The following is a 7,505-nucleotide window of genomic DNA, read 5'->3' on the forward strand; positions in this document are numbered from 1 at the left end:
AGGGAAGAACTGATCCCAGCCATGAAAGCTGCCTCCCTCCCTCCCAGAAGGCTGGAAGGGATGAGAGAGCCAAGCCTATGGGTTTGTTGCTTCACACACACACCAATTGATTAATGGACTGCTGAATTTACATTTTATTATTTTGCTTTTTTTGTGCTTTTCAGTATTATGTCTATCTCTGATAAGCTACCCAGGAAAGGGCTGAAAATAGCCCATATTAATATATGTAGCCTTATTTATTTTTATTTATTTCACCTTTATTTAACCAGGTAGGCAAGTTGAGAACAAGTTCTCATTTACAATTGCGACCTGGCCAAGATAAAGCAAAGCAGTTCGACAGATACAACGACACAGAGTTACACATGGAGTAAAACAAACATACAGTCAATAATACAGTATAAACAAGTCTATATACAATGTGAGCAAATGAGGTGAGAAGGGAGGTAAAGGCAAAAAAGGCCATGGTGGCAAAGTAAATACAATATAGCAAGTAAAACACTGGAATGGTAGTTTTGCAATGGAAGAATGTGCAAAGTAGAAATACAAATAATGGGGTGCAAAGGAGCAAAATAAATAAAATACAGTTGGGAAAGAGGTAGTTGTTTGGGCTAAATTATAGGTGGGCTATGTACAGGTGCAGTAATCTGTGAGCTGCTCTGACAGTTGGTGCTTAAAGCTAGTGAGGGAGATAAGTGTTTCCAGTTTCAGAGATTTTTGTAGTTTGTTCCAACTGTGTGGGTTTGGCGACGAGTATGAAGCGAGGGCCAGCCAACGAGAGCGTACAGGTCGCAATGGTGGGTAGTATATGGGGCTTTGGTGACAAAACGGATTGCACTGTGATAGACTGCATCCAATTTGTTGAGTAGGGTATTGGAGGCTATTTTGTAAATGACATCGCTAAAGTCGAGGATTGGTAGGATGGTCAGTTTTACAAGGGTATGTTTGGCAGCATGAGTGAAGGATGCTTTGTTGCGAAATAGGAAGCCAATTCTAGATTTAACTTTGGATTGGAGATGTTTGATATGGGTCTGGAAGGAGAGTTAGAAATAAAGAAATAAAGTAGAAATAAAGTTCATGAAATCAACTTGCCAAAATCAGATAACATTCATATATTTGCCATTTCTGAGACTCAGAAATGTTTTCAAGGTGTATCCGTACCCATTGGATGCAGTGATCACAATATAGTGGCTATATCCAGGAAAGCCAAAGTTCTAACAGCTGGGCCTAAAATAGTGTATAAGGATTTTGCTGTGACTAATGTGGATGATGATAAAAATATTTGTTGGTCTGACGCTGCACTTGAATTTATGAAATTGCTTCTTCCAATTATTGATAAACATGCACCTGTTAAGAAACTGACTGTTAGAACTGTTAGCGCTCCATGGATTGATGAGGAATTGAATAACTATGGTTGAAAGCGATGGGGGAAAAATAATTGGCTAGTAAGTCTAGCTGCACATCTGAATAGCTTACTTTCAGCAAATTGAGAAATGATGTGACTAAACTCACCAAAAAGAAGAAACTTTTATGAAGCCTTAAATGAAACTTTAAATGAAATGATGGGGAGAAAGACATATGCTCCATCTTTCATCGAATCAGATGGCTTATCACAAAATCATTTCATGTTGCAAATTATTTTAATGATTATTTCATTGGCAAAGTGGGCAAACTTAGGCAGCAAATGCTAACAATGAACACTGAGCAATTGTATTCATGCATTAAAAAAATAATAATAATGAAAGAAAAGCATTGCAGGTTTGAATTTTGTCCTGGCATTGAAAACTTAGATGGAACGCTACTGAGGATGGTAGCTGACTCTATAGCCACTCCTATCTGTCTTATTTTTAATCTGAGCCAAGAGGAAAGTATTTGTCCTCAGGCCTGGAGGGAAGCCAAAGTCTTATCGCTACCCAGAGTGGTAAAGCGGCCTCTACTGGTTCTAACAGCAGACCTATTAGCTTGCTGCCAGCTCCTAGCAAACTGTTGGAGAAAATTGTTTGACCAAATACAATGCTATTTCTCTATAAACAAATTAACAACAGACTTTCAGCATGCTTATAGAGAAGGGCACTCAACATGTACTGCACTGACGATTTGTTGAAATAAATTATTAATAAGAAGATTAGAGACAAAGTAGAGTTGCAACTGCTCTGCCCACAACCGTAAGGCTCTCCAGAGGGTAGTAAGGTCTGCACAACGCATCACCGGGGGCAAACTACCTGCCCTCCAGGACACCTATACCACCCGATGTCACAGGAAGGCCATAAAGATCATCAAGGACAACAACCACCCGAGCCACTGCCTGTTCACCCCGCATTCATCCAGAAGGCGAGGTCAGTACAGGTGCATCAAAGCAGGGACCGAGAGACTGAAAAACAGCTTCCATCTCAAGGCCATCAGACTGTTAAACAGCCACCACTAACATTGAGTGGCTGCTGCCAACATACTGACTCAACTCCAGCCACATTAATTATGGAAATTGATGTAAAAGATGTTTCACTAGCCACTTTAAACAATGCCACTTAATATAATGTTTACATACCCTACATTACTCATCTCATATGTATATACTGTACTCCATACCATCTACTGCATCTTGCCTATGTCGTTCTGTACCATCACTCACTCATATCTTTATGTACATATTCTTTATCCCTTTACACTTGTGTGTATAAGGTAGTAGTTGTGGAATTGTTAGGTTAGATTACTCGTTGGTTATTACTGCATTGTCGGAACTAGAAGCACAAGCATTTCGCTACACTCGCATTACCATCTACTAACCATGTGTATGGGACAAATACAATTTGATTTGATTTAATTGTGGGAGCTATACTCTTTGATTTCAGTGCAGTCTTTGATATTGACCATAACTTTTCAACCCCAGCTCTGAATCTACGATATGGCAATCTTCATAATAGAACTAAAGAGTTTTTTAAAAATGGAAGCTTCTCTAATGTCAAACATGTAAATTGTGGTATATCACAGGGTCCATGTATGCTGATTATCAGCATCCACAGCTAATAAAGAGTTGCAGTCGGTTTTGGAATAGGTGGCCAGTAAAAAAATGGTCCTGAACATCTCTAAAACTAAGAGCATTGTATTTGCTACATATCATTGCCTAAGTTCTAGACCTCGGCTGAATCTGGTAATGAATGGTGTGGCTGTTGAACAAGTTGAGGAGACTAAATTACTTGGTGTTACCTTAGATTGTAAACTGTCATGGTCAAAAAATATAGATTCAATGGTTGTAAATATGGAGAGAGGTCTGGCTGGAATAAAGAGATGCTCAGCTTTTTTGACACCACACTGCACATGTAAGTCCTGCGGGCTCTAGTTTGATCATTTTTTGATTATTGTCCAGTCATATGGTCAAGTGCTGCAAAGAAAGACCTTGTTAAGTTGCAGCTGGCCCAGATTCGGTTGATCATTTGGTGTGTCTAAATAAAGGGTCATTGATATTACTCAATTTAATAAAAGGGAAATTACATTGTGAACTAAATTATTAATCATATTGCTTTAGTAAATCATTTTTAAAGTGCTAATGACCTTATATTTGAGCATCTGTGGCCTCTTCAATAACCTAAAGCCATTAGTGTTACTAGTCCTACCTGTGTCACAATGTTATAATAATGGTACAAATTATATAAAGTCACTGAGCTGTCATATTAGTTCATTTAGAATGGGAAGATGTACCCAAATACATTTAAATAAAAGCATATAGAAAAATGTACTTCATTTTTTCCAAAAGGCCTGCCCAAATGCCACCGCAATTCTAGAATGACCCAAACATTGAAAGTACAATGAATAAAGGCAGACAATTGAGTATACAGTGCCTTGCAAAATTATTCATCCCCCTTGGCGTTTTCCTATTTTGTTGCATTACAACCTGTAATTTAAATGGATTTTTATTTGGATTTAATTTAGTGGACATAAACAAAATAGTCCAAATTGAATGTGTTTCAAAAAATTCAAAAAAATAGAAAACGGAAAAGTAGTGTGTGCTTATGTAGTCACCCCCTTTGCTATGAAGCCCCTAAATAAGATCTGGTGCAACCAATTACCTTCAGAAGTCACATAATTAGTTAAATAAAGTCCACCTGTGTGCAATCTAAGTGTCACATGATCTGTCACAGGATCTCAATATATATATACACACCTGTTCTGAAAGGCCCCAGATTCTGCAACACCACTAAGCAAGCGGCACCATGAAGACCAAGGAGCTCTCCAAACAGGTCAGGGACAAAGTTGTGGAGAAGTACAGATCAGGGTTGGGTTATTAAAAAATATCAGAAACTTTGAACATCCCATGGAGCACAATTAAATCCATTACTAAAAAATGGCAAGAATATGGCACCACAACAAACTTGCCAGGAGAGAGCCACACACCAAAACTCACAGACCAGGCAAGGAGGGCATTAACCAGAGAGGCAACAAAGAGACCAAAGATTTGCATCTCTCTTGCTGTAACCTGAATTGAGAATGTTCAAGTGGATGTCACACATTGCCTGCTCACACGTGTCTTATTGGTGCTCTATGATAACTGCAACTATACTGAACAAAAATCAAAATGTAACATGTAAAAATGTCAAAGATTTTACTGAGTTACAGTTCATATAGTGGAATCAGTCCATTTAAATAGATAAATTAGGCCCTAATCAATTGATTTCACATGACTGGGCAGGTGTGCAGCCATAGGTGGGCCTTGGAAGGCATAGGCCCACCCACTGGGGAGCCAGGCCCAGCCAATCAGAATGAATTGGTCCACACAAAAAAAGGGCTTTATTAGACATAAATACTCCTCAGCACCACCCCCACCTGTGGTCTCGGATGGTCCCACACGTGAAGAAGCTGAATGTGGAGGTCGTGGGCTGGCATGGTTACATGTTTTCTGCGGTTGTGAGACAGGTTGGAAGTACTGCCAAATTCTCTAAAACGATGTTGGAGGCAGCTTATGGTAGAGAAATTAACTTTCAATTATCTGGCAACAGCTCTGGTGGACATTCCTGCAGCATGCAAATTGCACACTCCCTCAAAACTAGAGACATTGTGGCATTGTGTTGTGTGACAAAACTGCACATTCTAAAGTGGCCTTTTATTGCCCCAAGCACAAGGTGCACCTGTGTAATGATCACTTTTTAGGTGGATGGATTATCTTGGCTAAGGAGAAATGCTCACCAACAGGAATTTAAAGAAATTTGTGCACACAGTTTGAGAGAAATACATATTTTTTGTGCATATAGAAATATTTTGAGAGCTGTTTTATTTCAGCTCATGAAACATAGGACCAACACTTTACATGTTGTGTTTATATTTTTGTGTACAAAAGAGCCAATTCTAAATCAATGGATTTCTTCCACATGGTTACTAACACAGAAAGCCCTTACGTTGTGACAACTTCTTCTCAGCTCTGCGCTTACTCATCAAACTAAAATGATGATAATTGCTTCCACTTTGCGTACTACCTTTTCAGTAACCTTTTGCATTGTTTGGGCTTGTTGCTAGGCAAGTGAAGGGTATGTGGTAAAATGCTGTCAGTATTACACCTTACTCTGAGGTGGTAGGTAGGTGGATGTTCTGCAATCACATGGCTTTTGATAAGTAAAAAATATACTATACTTTGAACTTCTCCTTTGTTTATACATAATGTCAATTAGATAATGGTAGGAGTTACAGCAGAATATCACAGTGGTGTCATATGGTCATTGAGTTAATTAATTTGATATAACCTGATAAAGGCACTTTTCTTTTAAAATAATCCCCAATGCTTCTGATGCACTGACATCTGGGGAGAAATCTGAGAGGCTGTTAAAGCACAATGTTTGAGTCTGATAAATATACATGGAGATTAGCGGCAGTTTTGGATTCAATACTCGGCTTTAATGGATACAGATGGGTCAGTTATGTCACTTCCTGACCTTAGTTCCTTTTTTATGTCTCTATTTTAGTTTGGTCAGGGCGTGAGTTGGGGTGGGCATTCTGTTTTGTGTTCTGTTTTCTATTTCTATGTGTTTGGCCTGGTATGGTTCCCAATCAGAGTTAGCTGGAAATCATTGTCTCTGATTGAGAACCATACTTAGGCAGCCTGTTTTCCCACTATGGGTGTGGGTAGTTATTTTCTAATAAAATGCCGAACATGTACCACGGTGCACCTTGGTCCTCACGTTCTTCCTCACCTTCTTCCACCAATGACAATCGTTACTTTGCTCTCTGTTACTGGGTCTGTCCTAATATGGACTATAACAGTGACATACCTCCACATGGTGTGTTTCCTCCATACTCATTGTTTTGCTTGACAAGGACAGCAATGGAGTTAGCAAGAGCACAACAAGATCTGGGACCAGGCAAGGTCAGACCAGTAACACACTAAATAAGATGTACCAATGCACTGAAGTCAGAGTATCATTTTCTGAATAACACATATAAACACAATGAGGGTGAAAGGTCCCAGTTAGGCCACAAACCGCAAACTGCACAGGCCATGACCTCAACTCCATTTAACTACAAACATCCCAGGGGGTTTCTGACAGGGAAGTATGATCTGTGCATATACATTAATTGGTTGCATCAGGTCATTATGACACCAAAAAACTATTTTCTATTTCTGATCCACTCCACTCCACACGACAGGAAACAGCAATAAAAAAATGTATTCTAAAAACTGAGGTTGTCCTAATATGGACACCATGTTTTCCAAATGAGTGTGCGACACCACTATGTTAAATTATATACGATTGGCCAGTATTGTAGTACTCGAGACTGGTCTTGAGTCCGGTCTCAAGAAAATATATTGAGTTTCTCAGTCTTCTCTCAGTTCTCAACTGGTTTTGGCATGGAACAGCTCACAGAAGAATGACATTGGTAGCCGATAAGGTACGAGAGACGTATCATCGTATGATATGTAGTAAATGCTAACTAAGGCAACAACAGGTATACAAACCAGCTATTGAAAAAGTTTGGTCTGAAGTGTTGGTTAGTAAGCTATTTGTGAAGAGCAATTGTCGTCACACGCTGTTTGCATCAGGGGGGTAGACATGGATGGACCTGAGTGGATAGAGGCCCACCCACTGAGGAGCAAGGCCCTGATAGGCCCACCCAATCATATCGATAGGGTTTAAGCATTATTGTGGACGTAGACCATCACACAGGGTGCCTTTCCTTCGCTGGGCAGGCCGTTTGGGAACTTTTTGGCAAAATGATGACTTCCCATTCCAAAAAACACTTAATGTTCATTAGCACACAAAGCAACTGGTGACCTAAAGTTTAAAGTGGAACTGACAGCATTTTAACTACTTTGCAGATATGAAACAAACAGATAATCATAGTATCAGTCCAAAATATCAAATTCCCAGTTTATGCTACAAAACCAACTTTATAAGAGGTTTAAAAATAGGTTCTATTTGACTCAACATTCCATGACATACACTAAATCATTGTTGGCAGAATAGATGGATTCAGGTCAATGCATGATTAATATAATTCATCAATACATTACTTGGTTGTCCAAA

The sequence above is a fragment of the Oncorhynchus kisutch genome, linkage group LG28, assembly GCF_002021735.2.
Source record: "Oncorhynchus kisutch isolate 150728-3 linkage group LG28, Okis_V2, whole genome shotgun sequence".
Lineage (NCBI taxonomy): Eukaryota > Metazoa > Chordata > Actinopteri > Salmoniformes > Salmonidae > Oncorhynchus > Oncorhynchus kisutch.